Source organism: Lissotriton helveticus, chromosome 3_1, assembly GCF_964261635.1.
Source record: "Lissotriton helveticus chromosome 3_1, aLisHel1.1, whole genome shotgun sequence".
NCBI lineage: Eukaryota > Metazoa > Chordata > Amphibia > Caudata > Salamandridae > Lissotriton > Lissotriton helveticus.
In genome coordinates, this window is record NC_136061.1 from 982,400,982 (window position 1) to 982,416,870 (window position 15,889).

Sequence of the window (15,889 nt, forward strand, 5' to 3'; positions counted from 1 at the left end):
TGTCCAATGTAGGTTTGTATTTTTTTTACGAACTACATTTATCAAGCCCATGCTGTAGGAACTTTGTACAACAAAATTCAGTGTGAAACTGTTTAAATTCCAATAGTCCAAGACTATGGGATAAACATTATCAGTTTTAACCACTGGAAACACTGGAAATACACAAGGCTCAATCACACTTTGATATTCTAATTGTGATAGAATCTTCTTAATCTTAATAGGACATTGTGTGCTGGACCTTATAAGTATAACATGTTAAGGTAATTCTTTATCCAAACTCGCTTGATTGCGATATAAAGCTGCTGATCTGGAGTTTTAACCTGTATATATTCATCAGTGAGTCTTACCACCAGAAAACCTTGAAGAGTTTGGTGAACTTTCAGGACCTCGCCCACGTCTACTTCCGAAGTAGTGTTCTGAGAATTTGTAGCATTTTCTGTGGAAATTCCCACCAACTTTTTCTTTTAAAATTGTGCTTTTTGTTATGGAAGTTTATCTTCCTTTTTTATACTGATGTCAGAGGAGCACTGTGAGTCAGTCTTTGGTTTCACATATTCCTAGCCTTGACCCCCCCACTCTGAATGCTTGTCTGTAAAGTCCTGCACAGAACGAGAAGGACGCGTATCAGAATGCTGATCAGGATTTAAAAACGTTATTATGGTCATGTAAATTGTAACGCTTCTCGGTAGACTCCAGTTGCGGAGGGGTTTAGTCTGCATTTAGTTCTTCATGTTTATCCCAGCATTTTTTAGAAGACTTAGGTGTCTGTTTGGCGTTATTGGCTTCTTGCTTGCCTCTAACTTGTGGCATATTTGCCCTGGTTTCCAAACTAACTTGAATCATAGTAGTATAGGTTTCAGAAATTATTTTAGGCAGCTCGCATTCCTGATCTACAGCAGGTACTGAACTCAAGATAGCTGTTGACGTGTAGCCAAAGAAGCTGCCTCCCTTTAAATATTACTTAAAATTATTGAGGACACTGTGAAAAAGTTGCCCATTAGTTTCATCCCCAAATCTAGGGTAGGGGTTGCTCCATGTTTATTCTGAATCTGTTTAAGAACTTCAGGCAAGATGCAAGTAAATACAGTACCACACGTATTACACTCCTCAACTCGAGGAAGCATACTAACTTTATCTTGGGGTACCATATGGGGGAAAACTGCCTCAACTGATTTGTTTTTTGTGCTATCGAAAATGCAATCTCATTACGTTTAGCTGGGATCTTACCCATAATAGCATTAATGGTAACCGGACTAATTGCAGGCACTACCAACTGGGCTGGTCCAGAATAAGGAACCCTTGCTGGGGCAGTATTTAGTGCATGCATTATGTACTGCATCAGACGTTGCTACAGCCTTTTCAAATGATTTAGGAGCTTAAGTGTCTCTGGCTGTGTTAAGTTATTTGCATGTGGAAATGGAGTAAAGCCTGCTTAGACCAGCCAGGTCACCCCATCGTTACTGAGAGGGTCCAGTCTTTCAGTCCAATGGGTATGTAGGAGGGCAACTTGGAACCAATTGTGATGTTCCTGGAAATGTTAGCGGTCTTTCTAAATAGTCATAAGGTCTATATGCACCTGAATCAGCAGCCTCAGTATATATGTGTGAAATGTCAGTGAATTTGCATCACTTGCAGGAAATGTAACACAGGAATAAACAATTTCACATCTATACGCTTCATGAGCCTAAACCACAAAGGTAAAATCTCCACGGCCATTGGCGAGCACATATCTAAATGATTAGTTACTGCTGGTCCACAATTAACAGCAATATTCACTGGTTGCCCTGCTATATTAATGAATAGAATTCAAAGAAATATCAAGCTTGATCAACCTACAAAAATAAATAGGTGATACCTATTAAACCTGATGAAGATAAACCCTTATTACCATGGATGTCTCTTTATAAAGGTAATAAAGGACCCTTGGACAAACTCAATAAAATACTCAGGAGACCAATTAAATGGCGCCATGTTACATGGTTCCTATGGGTTTAGTAGAACTGTGGATTGCGTCAACAAAACTTCATAATATAGGGAGTAAGTCTTATATTTTCAGTTAATGTTGGACCGGCTAATTCACAATACCGCATCTAAACTCTTAAAACTCTAGTTATAGATGCCATGTGCAACCTCGAAAATGACCATCCTTATTCCAAAGAAATTAGTGGAAACCGATCTAACCCTTTAGTTTATCACTTTTACATGCCCACGGTTTCACAAAGAGAAGGGACAATAATACATGTTCAATTGTTTATTGCAAAGATCTAATCCTTGCAGATAAAACATGAACCGCGAATATTAGCAGGTGAGACAAATCATTGTTATAAGTATTATTAGTATGGTGAAAAAAATGAATAATTCGACCACGTTGATTATTCTTACTATTAGTTCTATCTATTACTAATACCTCTTTCTCTAGTGAGAGCATGGTGGGATTACCCTGCCCAGACCCAGTTGGAATGTTCTAACCCCATAACTTGGTGTTATTTCTCAGGAAGCAGGCCTCAGTTAATTAACAAATGCACTCTGTCTAAGTGTGCTAGCCTGCACACATCTGCCTTCGCAGCTATCTTCCTTCTTAGAATGTGTCGGACCTGCAGAGCTGCACCTCATTCACAGCTCTCCACAGCATCCATGATAACTTCGGTGTGAAGTGCCTCTCGCCTGAATTCAAAATGGACACTGTTTAGATAATAAAACACCGACCATATCTCATTCTGCATTAGATAAAGAAAAATATATTTACTTAGTGTGGAAGAAAGAGCAATCTCCTATGAGCACAAAGCAGAGCAAGGACATCACGTTTCTAGTATGTGTCCCTGGAACTAACAGTGCAGACTATAATAAATGCATATGTGCCATTTTGTTGTGTTAGTAAAAAAAACATGTTCAAACCACCATCATGGAAAGATGCTAAGTAAAAAAGGAAAACTATAATGAAGACAAAATGTAATCCTGTAACAAGCTAAATGAAGACACAGCATTTTTAACATCCAGTGAGTCTCTGCACTTAGCAATGTATGTGAATACTAGAATTCTTATACCATATACACCGTACTAGATGTACAGCGCTTAAGAATGTTCCTTGACTTGGGCAAGTGTTGGCAAAATGGAGAATGATGGTTATGGCCTCTCCCTGGAGTGATTTGCTGATGGAAGGAGGAAGAGCATTGTCTTCATAGAAGGTAGGAATGATGGATTTCAGAATATTACAGAGATCCATCTGTGTCTGGATCGAAGGAGGTCCATTTTGTGGTGAGGCAATGGGGAATGGGTGGAAGTAAGTGGAGAGAGATGTGCCAGAGATGCTGATCTGGTATTTTCGATTTTCTTGGAGAAAAAGAGGTTTATAGTGTTGCATTTGTCAACTGAGGCAGGGGCTGTGGATCGTGGGTGAGGATAAATCCAATGTTTGATGGCCTTGAAGAAAACTTGGCTTTTCTATGTTGCTTCACAGTCTAGTAATAACTGGCTTTCACTGTGAAGATGAGGGATTGGCAATTAGAGCAGCATGCTTCGAGTTGGGTAAGATCATTCTGAAGTTATGATTCTCATTATTTTTTTCTTGCTACGTATGGTGCTATTTTTGTTCAGATAGTGCAGACAGCTTTGACTGCTGGCTTGTGTCCTCCTGTGCAGACACAACCTTCATGAAAGCCCACTTCAGGTCCTCCATGCTTCCCCATTCCCAAGCGTTCTAGTTTGGTCGTTCTTTCACTTGTTTATTGTTAGGGCGACAGATGCTTCTGTTCCTGAAGTGTCGGGTGAGTTTTTCTTTTAGTTTTGCTTCCTTTGTTATTTAGTTTTGTCGCACCAGCACTCACATGGCACCCTGACTTGCACCCAGTGGGACACGCAGACTTCCCTCTGGCTGCCTCACTGGGCCTTCTAGCATCCACCTTCGAGGCCAGACCTCCCTTTGGGACTTACTGCCACACCCAGCCACTCTGCCCGATACACCTCTATTAAGCACTTCCCTGTGCATCATGTCCTGGAATGTTAATGGCCTCTTGGACCGTTTTTTTTTTTATAAAACATATTTTATTATTCAGGTAGCATATATCAAGCAGCACCCCGTAACCCGGAGGCAACTGCACAATCATTACAACAAATTCACATTTGCCCTTGACTGTTCGGTCAGCCCCCCAGGAATATCTGCCCCAAAAACAATAGCGTATAGAAAACCCCCCCTCCCACACCCCCAACTCCCCCCTCTCCCAAATCCCCCCCGAAACCCCTCCCAAGGGTCACTGAGGTCCACAATTCCAGAATCACCGTTATACAGAATAACCATATACCATATGGCACTCACAGTCCACCCCACTACCCCATCGGCGCATTCCTTTGTAATTACATACAGTCTCCCCCTAACCCGGCAGTAACTGCTCATCTGCCACAGGGGGGTCCAGCCACAGTCCCCGATATTCTGCCCACCTGTTCCAAATTTTATAATGCTTGCGTGGACACCCCCTCGCCACAAAAATAGGCTGCTCCAGACTCATGCAGAAATCAAGACCATTTTTCCAGACTGCTACTGATGGGGCCCTCGTTACTTCCCATGCCTGTGCAATGTCTCGTTTCGCTAGGGTGAATCCTAACAAGGAGGTGTTGTTTGTATCTGTTACCTCCCACCCCCTCCATTACATGTAACTGGGCCAACGGCGGTGTGCGGGCTAGCTGCCACCCCAGGACCTCTGAGAGACATGCAAAGACCCCCCCCCAAAAGCGCTCTAGTGCTGTACAGTGCCAGATTGTGTGGAGAAATGTGCCTTCCACCTGATCGCAGTGCAAACATATCGGTGAGGAAATCATCCCCGCTCGCCGGAGGCGCGTCCTGGTAAAGTACACCCGGTGAAGGTATTTAAATTGGACCAGCCGAAGTTGCATTGCAATGGCTGCCCCCCGCGGGGACGTCAGCGCCTCCACCCAGTCCTCCTCCTCCAGCACACCCACGTCAGCCTCCCAATCCCCCCGCAGCTTCTGAAGTGTGGGGGAGCAGTGCCTCACTAGGGTCTGGTATATGCGCGAGATCTTCCTATCTCCCAGATCTCCCATAAAGAGTTTGGCCTCTATAGGACTGAACTCGGGGATGTCCTCCAAACCCCACAAACTCGGGGATAGCGCGTGTCTCAGCTGTAAATATTGATAGAACTGTGTCGGCTGCAATTGGTATTCCTCCTGTAAATTCCGAAAGGACTTAATAGTGTTATCAACCACTACGTCACCCAGCGTGGAGATGCCGATGTCATCCCATCCCCTGAGCCCTGACAGAGCAGCCAACTGGGGCAGCCGCCCGTTGTTCCACAAGGGGGTTTCCCGTGTCAAGACCCCCCACCAACCCATGCGCCGTAGCGCCTGTTTCCATATCATGAACACCACCTTCGTAGCCGGCGGCAGTGTACCACATAGCCTGGCTGAGTACAGTATAGTGTATAATGTGTGCTGACCCATCAGACAGCGCTCTAGGGCATATGCCGGATCCCCCCTGTCCCCGTACCACCAGTCGTTGAGGACCAACAGGTGCGAGGCCTGATAATATGATAGGAGGTCAGGAAAAGTCAATCCCCCGCTGTATGTAGAGAGAAAGCATGTGCGCACTGCCACCCGCACCCTCCCCCCCTCCCACAGGAACTGCCCCAACACAGAGTTTACCATGCGGAACCACCGAGCTGGAATCGGGAATGGGTGGTTCTGTAGCTGGTAGAGGAGACGGGGAAGTGCCACCATTTTAAAAATTGCCGATCTGCCGAACAACGTCAGAGGCATGCGAGACCAGGACCTGATGTCCGCCCGCGTCCTATCCCACACAGGTGCCACATTGCGCTCCCATGCCACCGCTGGAACCTCTGACAATACTACCACCAAGTACTTCAATCCTCCTGCAGCTAGCTGTACCGTGGACGCCCAAGATCCCACTTTCGTCTGCCCGTCTAGGACCCACAGTGTGGATTTGCGGGGGCTCATGTAGAGGCCCGACGTCTCCCCGAAAATCTGCGTGATCTCCAACAACCGTGGACCTGTTCTATCTAGCGCCGTTAGGAAGAAGAGAACATCATCCGCATAGAGGCTATTCTGTCGGAAAGACCCATGTCCCATTCAAACCCATGGACCTGCGCATCTATGCGCACCCATGCCACCAATGGCTCCATGGCTAGAGCAAACAGGTAGGGCGACAGGGGGCACCCCTGTCGGGTACCCCTCTGAATCTTAAAAGCAGAAGAGACCGCCCCGCAACCCTGATCGTTGCCGTGAGGCCAGTATATAGCAATTTTATATATGATAAGAAGCTGGGACCCAGGTTGAGCCTAGGCAGCAGGGCAAATAAATAGACCAAGCTCAGGGAGTTGAACGCCCTGTCCATATCCACCAGGAGCAACGCCGCCGGTTCCACCAGCTGCCGGATCGCCGTAACTGCCACCTGCGCCCTCCTGATGTTATGCCGCGTAGCCCTCTGGGGCATAAAGCCCGCCTGGTCCGGGTGTATCAGGGATGTTATATGTGGCAATAGGCGATTAGCCAACGCCTTCGCCAAGACCTTGGCTTCCACGTTTGAGAGAGAGATGGGGCGGTAGGACGCATGGCTCTCCGGAGGGCGTCCAGGTTTCTGAAATACCACCACCTCTGCGTGTCTCCAATCCGGAGGAAGCGCCCCCCTCTCCCGGGCCTCCTCCACCACTGCTCTGTAGTGCCTGGCCAGCTGCAAATTATAGCGGCAAAAGAATTCACTGGGGAACCCGTTTGGGCCAGGAGCTTTCCCAGCTCTCAACTACCCCAGAGCCACCCCCAGCTCCTCCTCCGAGAAGGGGACCTCCAGCTGATCTCGCTGGTCGTCCGACAACGCCCTAGGAGTCAGGTCGGCTATAAATTTGTCTATCATGTCAGCCTCCAGGCACTCTCGGGGAGCATACAGGTCGGCAAAGTACTGGGCAAAGCTCTCCGCAATAGCCAATGGGTCCTTAATTCGGCCCCTTGCCGAGTCCAGTATTGCAGGAAAGGTCTGCGCGTGCATGGTTCCCTGGCACAACCGATGCAGCATTTTCCCCGACTTGTCCCCCCATTGGTACACCCTGCTGCGTGTGGCGAGCCAAGCCTGACGCGCCTCGTCCATCAGCATGGCCGCGCATTCTTGACGAGCCAGAAGCAGCTGCCTCACCCCCAGCTCACTGCCCGACTCTCGGGGTCTGTCGCTCAAGCTGTTCTACGTCAGCCTCGGCTCGGACAAGCGCCTCACGCTGCTGCCTGCGGGCGGCTGTACACCATGATATGTCCACCCCCCACAACGTGGGCTTCAGTGCCTCCCAGAGGGTGGCCGCACTAGACACAGTGCCCTCATCCTCTGTCAGGTGGTGGGCGATGGACTCCCCCATGTGAGTCGTATATTCCGCTTTCTGCAGGTTCCACACGGCCAATCGCCATCGAACTGGCTGCCTAGTCCTTCCAATGTCCAACTCCATGGTAATTGGGGAGTGGTCTGAAAGACCTCGGGGCAATATCTCAGCTGCCAGCACTCTACCCGCCCCAGTCCTGTGTACAAATAAATAATCTAGCGGAGAGAATGTCTTATGAACTGCCGAGAGATAAGTGTATTCCCTGGCCGCGCCGTGTGCCCGACGCCACATATCAACCCAATCCATTCCAGTCACCAATGCGTGTAGCTTCGTGGGTGAGCCACCCCTGGCCCCCGCATCAGGTCCTGACCTATCCAGTGCCACTTGCATAACGTCATTCCAGTCCCCCCCCCAGTACTGACAGATCATCAGGCATCTCCGTCCACAGTAACCTCAGCTTTTCTATTAGAGTCCATTGCAGCGGAGGCGGTGCATATACGCTACCCTGTATGATGGGGAAGTCGCCAATCTTGCCCCGAATTACCACATATCGGCCCTGCAGATCATACCATTGCTTTTCATGTGTGTACTGAAACCGCCGGTGTATCAGTATAGCCACCCCCCTCGACCCCCTACTGAAGCCTGAATGAAAGACCTGCTGGAAGCCAAAGCGCTGCAAGCACCAGACCCTTGTGCCCATAAGATGCGTTTCCGGCAACAGGATATCCGCTCGCTGGTGCTCCGCCTGCTGGAGTACTGCCCCCCGCTTGACCTTATCTAACATTCCTCGAACATTCCAACTCACAATACGAAGGCCCTCTTGCCGACCATGCTCCCCTTCATTCAGGCTAGTCATGCGAGAGACTGTTGTCATGCAGCGCGGATATTAAGCAGCGGTGGTGTGAGTGTGAACCCCATTGTGCCTGTAGTAAACAAAGGACTTGGTGACCAAAACAACCCCAGCCCAACCAACCCCCCACCCCATACCTCAACCCCAACTCTGAAGTATCTATCGCGGAGGAGCTAGGCCCAGGACCCCAACTGGAGGACCGGGTCCGCCCCAACCAATGGATCCCCATTTCACAGCCCAAAAACAAGTAATCGAGCTTCCGCCAGTCCACTACCAGTGGAAGCACAAGCCCAGTTCATGGCAATCTGGCGAGTGTCCCCAATAGTCCGCCATACTTCTGCTGCTGCCCCATCATTTCTCCAAGATCGGCTCCTCCGGGACCTGCCTCTCTCGGGAGACCACCTCACGTGACCTCAAGCGCCTCCTCCTGGACTGCGACCGCCGCTCTCGGCTTCTTTGCCGCTGACCGGGATCCCCCCGGGGCATCTCCCTCGTCGAGGAGTTAGGATCCCTACACGGCGGGGTGTGGGGCCGTATCCGGACCGTCTCATCTGTCCATCGAAAAACTTCCTAGGGGCTGTCGAAGAAGTGGGTGTGCGACAAAAGGGTGTATGGAAGTTTAAGCTCCCTTAGCCGCGCCTTCGCGGCCATAAACGACTGGCGCTGCTGTTGGACCTGCCGCGTATAGTCGGGAAAAATGAGGATACGAGCATTTTTGTACAACAGTGGTTCTTTGGCCCGGGCTGTTTCAGGATCGCGTCTCTGTCCATATAATTAAGTAGCTTGGCGATAATTCGCCGTGGTCGGGCCCCCACCGGAGGTTTTTGCATGATCACTCGGTGGGCTCGTTCTATCACAAAGCATTGTGACAGCGATTCCGGCGGCAGCCATCCCTCCAGCCATGTCGTGAGGAACCGCTCCATATTGCCCTCCTCGCAGCCCTCCGGAAAGCCAACAAAACAGAGGTTGTTGCGGCACACCCGGCCCTCCGTATCCCCTGCCCGAAGTACCAAGCCATTCTGGACAGTTTCCGTCGCTGCCACCTTCCGCTTGAGTTCTGTAACATCGTCTTCAACCCCCGAGATGCGTGTCTCGGCCTCTGCCTCTTGGACCGTTTTAAGAGCATGGCTGTCTTACGTTATGCACAACGCCTTGGGGTGGACAATTTACTGTTACATAGAAACACATCTGAGAGGATTTGGTATTCGGGGTTCACTCGGGGTTCAAGAGGGGTGGCGATCCTGGTGAAACGCTCTCTTCCCCTTGTGACTATGCAGACAATCCTTGATGCAGTGGCACACTAAACAGTAGCCCCCTCAATCTTGTGTCACTCTACTCTCCTCCATCAATGTTAGCGCCAACCCTAACGAAATCCGCTGACCTCTTGGCATTCCTACCCCTCGGGGCAACTTTAATGCGGTTTCCTCACCTGACCCCGATACAACCGGTCCACCTTCCCTTAGTAGAATCGCACAGGCAAAACAGCTGACAACTTGGCCCGAATCATTAGGTCTAAGGATGCATGGCGTATATACGGCACACACATTCTAAACAGTTTACACACACTTCGGCGGCGCACCACACACAAGCATGAATTGATGCCATCTTCGTCCCATCGACAGACTGCCTTGTGATTCAGGACGTCGCAATTCTCCCTCGAGGTATTTCTGACCATTCCGCAATAACGATTTGCACGCCCCCCCCCGCCACTATGAGGCAAACATGGAGGCTAAATACTTGATTCCTTCAGGACACAGAGTTTCGGAAGGTGGTGGGGCGGGAACCGGAACCGTCTCTTCCCCGGACACCCTGTGGGAGGTGGGCAAGGCCACGATTAGAGGGGTCACCAAGGGCCAACTCAAAGTCCAGCGGCAAGCTCAATTGGAACAAATTACTACAGAAGCACAGGCCCTGCACCTTGAGCGTGCCTCTGCTCGATCCCCAAATGCCTCCGATGCAAGACTTCTTATTCAGCTCTGCTTAGAGATCTAGCAGCTGTCGCTGGAAAGCAGTCAAACTCCTTTGGCGCTAATCCGTGGCCAGGGTATATGGTTGGGGTGACAAAAATGGCTCACTCCTCCACCGCCTTGCCACATACCCTAGGGCAAACCGTATCATTCCCGAGATCGTGGCGCAAGATGGCTCGGTGTGCCGTTTCCCAGTGGAGATGGCCTTTGCCTTTGCCCCCTACTATCACCAACTATACGAGGCTAGAACTCCAACCCTTTCTCTTGCGGACCTGCTGGAGGTCGGGGGCGGCAGCTTCCGAGCTTAGACCCCGTTACCCAAGATGATCTAGACTGCCCCATCACCCGTGAGGAGATTGGGGAAGCGATCACCCTTATTTCCTCCGGCAAGACACTGGGCCAGGACGGCCTCCCTCAAGAATACTACGTGCACTACCGGGATATTCTCACCTCCCATCTTGCAGAACTGTTCTGGGATGCCGCTGAAAAAGGTTCCTTCCCTCAGGAGATGGACATGGCCACCATTGTGGTTCTTCCTAAATCCCGACCGCTCTCGTAACGATGTGCAGACTACCGCCTTATCTCCCTCATTAATACAGAGGTTAAACTGTTCGCCACGATCCTCGCTCAGCGGCTCAAACCCCACTTGTCCACACTGGTTCATCCCGACCAATGTGGGCTCATGCCCTCACGTGGCACCTGGCATTTACTCCGTAGACTACAATCAGCCTTGGCTCACTGTCATCTCCTAACCCCGTATCTTGCAATTCTTCTTGTAGACTTTGAGAAGGCCTTTGATTCGGTGGTTTGGGGGTTTATAGAGGATGTCCTTGGTACGATGGGACCCCGCTTTCGGGTCATGGTCAGGGTTCTTTTGGCCCTTCCTCGGTCTTGTGTTCTGGAGAACAGGGTTCTGTCAGAGCCCTTCTCGGTTTGCAGGGGAACGAGGCAGGGTTGTCCCCTTTCTCCCCTGCTCTTTGCTTTGGTGATGGAGCCCATGGCGTCCCTGATGCGGTCATGCGAGCACATGCGGGGATGGGAATGGCCCAGCATCGAGCCAGACAAAATCGCCCTTTATGCAGATGACGTCCTCATCTACTTAGCAGATCCAGCCCGGTCAGGCCCGCATTGTCTTAAAATTCTGCATTCCTTCGAACGGGCCTCTGGCCTCCAGTTGAACCCTGACAAATTGGTTCCAGTTCCCCTTCATCTATCCCGTGAATGCTCCGATTGGTAATCCGATATACCTCTTCGCCATCAATCCTTTAAATACCTTGGGATACGGATGACCTTACTCCCTGAGCTTAGCTGGGCTCTCAACGTCACTCCCCTGGTGAAACGGGCCAAGGCGGACCTCCAGAAGTGGCAGTCATTGCCCCTGAACTCCATGGGGAGGGTTGCCCTCTTTAAAATGATGGTGCTTCTCCGCTTCCTCTATGTTCTTCAAAACACCCCCATGTGTTTTCCAAGGGCCTAGTTCCGCAAACTGGATAGCATGGTCAACAAGTTCCTGTGGGGGAAAGGTAGGACCCGACTGGTGCTAAATGTCTGAAGGATCCCCTTGTTTGACGGGGGTCTAGGGATGACTCACCTTTATTTGTATTACCTTGCCACTCAACTTCTCTCCATACATGATTGGTTCAATGGGGGATGGTCTGATCCGGCTTACAGGCTCGAATTGGGGGAATTGGGCCTCGCCATGATTCAATCCATGTTATACAGGGCCCCTATTCCTTTTCGCCTACCAGAGGTGACCTGCTCTGTGTTACTGGCCTGGAGGGCTGCACTGTGACACACCAAATGGACACACACACTGCCCTATGCACACCCTTGTGGCAGGGGACCTGGCTCAAACAGGTTAATGAGCTGCAGGGCTTCAGGGCTTGGGACCTCATAGGTATTTCACAATTAGGCATTGTATGGGTGGGGGATCACATGCGTTCCTTCAGCGACCTCCAAAACAGATACTCCCTGCATCAATCGCAATTCTATAAGTATTTGCAACTGTGACACGCCCTCCACACGCACCTTACAACAGGTACAGGGCTTCTTGATCACAGCCCGCCTGAGGCTCAGATTATGTTTGGGGACCTGGGGAAGGGAGGCATCTTCTGCATTTACCGCACACTGATCAACAATACCCCTACTTCCCTAGACCGACTGCGGGCTCAGTGGGAGGGTTGGGTGGGCACCTTGGAGGAAGAGGATTGATGTGACGCCCTTATGGCCCCTAGAACGGTCACCGCATCAGCTAGGCTACGCTTGATGCAACTCTATTACTTACACACCGGATACCTTACCCCGGTGCGCCTTCATCGAACAGGATTCAGCCCGACCTCTGCCTGTACTAGGTGTAGCCACGACCCAGCTGACTTCCTCCATATGGTATGGGCATGTCCCCACTTGACGCGGTTCTGGGGGGAAATCGAGAAAGAGCTTACCAAGGTTTTAGGGTGGGAGGTCCCACATGACCCAAAACACACAATCCTGGGCATCACTGATGGGTTGGATGGGTCTCGTAATGAGAAGTTGTTTTTGACTACAGCCATGGTGGTTGCCAAAAGGGACATTGCGGCCTCCTGGAAATACCTTGAACCCCGAGTGTTGGACGATGGCGGACTGGGGTGGACTGGTGCGCCACACAGGAGAAAGTCATGTATGAGGGACGTGGGTGTCCCAAGAAATATCGTAGGGTCTGGGGGAAATGGTTGGGGGGTGTGATTTAGTCATAAAGGGATTGTCCAAATTCACGCTGTTTTGCTTTTAGTAGTGTCTAAACTGGGCAGCGCAAACTCTTCTATGTAATCCTAGATTTTCAAGGTGTACTGCTGACTGGCTGGTGTATTCTTTCAATTCATCAAAATCAATAAAAATGTGTTTACCAAAAAAAAACAACTCCCTTTACAGTCGCAGTGAACACCAATCCCATAAGCAGCAATTTGCCAGAAGACAAATAGCCTGTCATTCGATCTCGGATAAACACAGAATTTAAAGGCATGTTTACTAATTGCTCAGACTTTCGTGACCCACCCAAAATCGGCTGGTGACTCACCAGTAGGTCGTGACCCACAGTTTGTCACCAATCAGGAAACCTCTTCCCACTGGAGATAATGTATTAAATAAGGTAGCCTAGACATCTTTTGTTTTCATGCCATCTACCCTCTGATATTACATAAATCAAAAGAATCCTTTTCTGGTAGAAAGCAAATTGGCGAACAAAAATAAAACTGAGTTGGAAGGAGCTAGAAGAGCAACAATGGTGAAGCTGGAGAGTATGCAGAGCCATCTATTCTCAGGTGTCTAAGTATAGTGCCTGAGGGCTTGATTTAGTTTGCCGGCTGGTTTACTCTATCACAAATGTGATGGATATGCCGTCTGCCTTACTGCATTATCTCTTATGGCTCATATGTATGTATGTATGTATGTATTATGCACTTGTATAGCGCGAACTGCCACTCACTATAATAAGGTGAGCGGGATATCTGTCACGGTTGAGACACTGTAACACATCCAACAAGCTCAAAAACAGGCCCCAAGTATTCTCAAAAAGTGCTCCTGTAATGTTCAACAGGAGAATGTTCCAGTAGTGTGATCAGTGGGGAAGTAGTTAAAAGAAAAAATTAGTTGATGAGGTACCTTTCCTTACAGGTGGATGGGACAAGATGGCAAGAAAGGAGAATTAGTAGACTGCGATGAAAGAGCTTAAAAACATTGCAAGTACCTTCATCTTAGAGAAGGATGCTGGAAAATATTAAATACAGAGACATTTGAAAGCATAAATAAAGGACTGGTACAAGGACATGGGAGATCATGGAATCATAAAAACAAGTTACTTTTCTGTACACTGTGGTTCTCCAGTATTGATATATTTTATAAATTCACATGCTTGAATCTTACCCGTCACCATGGTGGGTGTCCAATGGTAATAGTAAAATGGCAGTACTGAAACATTAGTACACACCTCCATAGGAAAATAAACTTCAATTTAGTAACTTTTCAACCTCACTTTATAACATCCAAAGTTCAGCCAATCAGAGTAGAGACCTCCCAGTGTCCTTCCCTTACAGGACCACCATACCCTCAGATTTGGAGCATGAGTGTATATAAAACTCAGAGGTATGAAATGGTGAGCCTAATTGGGAAGGAGGGAGGGTCGCATGTGAATCTATACAATATTTTAATAATGGAGAACCACAGTGTACAGGTAAGTAACTTGTTTTTTCTACAGTATTGTACCTTTTATAGATTCACATGCTTGCATCCTACTAGTAAGCAGTACACCAAAATGAAAAAAAGAAATGCGGTGGGTAGGCAAACTATCCCACCAAGATATTAAATGACATACTGTAAAACAAATACAAGATACATAAGATCGGGTATATATATTGCAAAGGTAAAAAGAATAGTAAAAAACAATACAAAGGAAAAGGAGACTAAAAGCCGCCTGCCTTAAGCAAAGAGGCGTCGTAGTACAACTTGTCCAACCGCTATATCTGCCTTCTTCTAACCATCAAAGCAGTAATGCTGCATGAACGTGTGAGCGTTCGCCCACCTTGCTGCCATGCAGATATCATGTAGAGATACTCCTGCAAACAGGGCTGAGGATGTAGCAACTTTCCTCGCTGAGTGCACTTGCATCTTAGCAGGCAGTGGACGGCCAGCCTTTTCATGGCAGAAAGCTATTGTTGAAGAGACCCAAAAAGCAATACCATTCTGTATCAAGCTTTGTCCTTTTCAGGGTGCAGAGAAAGATACCATTAGTTCCTTGCAGATAAAACTTCAAACAGGGTTTGATATCCAGTGAATGCAAAGCTATTTCCGTCGCTGAGGACGGATTAGGAAAGAACGTAGGTAAAACTACAGGTTCGTTGAGATGATAAGTCGAAGGCACTTTAGGTATGAATGAAGGAATGGTATGTAAGATTACCCTGTCCTGCAGAAATGGAAGATAAGGCTCTTTCATGGAGAATGCCTGGATCTTGCTGATACGTCTTGCTGATTTGATGGTAAAGAGAAATGTAACCTTCCAGGAAAGGATCTTCTATTCGCATTTGTAAATAGCCTCGGACGGAGGCCACATGTGCTGCGACAGCACTGTATTCAGTTGCCAAAGAACTGGAGGAGGTTTAACAGGCGGATAAGATCTAAAAAAGTCCCTTCATAAACTCTTTGTTAAGTCTATTGGACCACAGTGAGGATTGATCTGAATGTTGTCTATATATAGAAATGGAAGCAAGATGGACTTTTATGGAAGAATGCAAAAGGTCTGCCTTGGCTAGATGCAGGAGATAAGGCAACACTTGCTCAGGTGTGGAAGAAAAGGGATGCAATGACTGAGCAGTACACCATGCACAGAATCATCTTCATTTTGCTATGTAACACTTCAACGTGGTGAGGAGCCAAGCCAATAAATGAAGAGTGAATTTGTGGATGAAACACTTGGCCCTGGTACATGCAGAGAAGATTTTCTTTTGGTGGAAAGGGAAGGACACTCGGAGGTCTCTACTCTGATTGGCTGGACTCTGATTGTTATAAAATGAGGTTAAAAGGTTACTAAATTAATGTTTCTTTTCCTATGAGGTCTATACTAATGTTTCAGTACTGCTATTTTACTATTACTGTGGGACTCCCACCATGAACAGGGAAGTTTCAAGCATGTGAATCTATAAAAGATACAATACTGGAAAAAAATCAGTGATTACTAGGCGATGGGAGAGTATGCAACAAAACCCAGAGTTTTACTG

The 15,889-nt window shown here is 48.4% G+C and overlaps 1 protein-coding gene across 2 annotated transcripts in view; it reads right to left on the bottom strand.

Annotated features, from left to right (window-relative positions):
• The window catches only part of YBEY (ybeY metalloendoribonuclease), a 98,836-nt gene that overhangs the window by 14,393 nt on the left and 68,554 nt on the right, over positions 1-15,889 (bottom strand). The window lies entirely within an intron of this gene.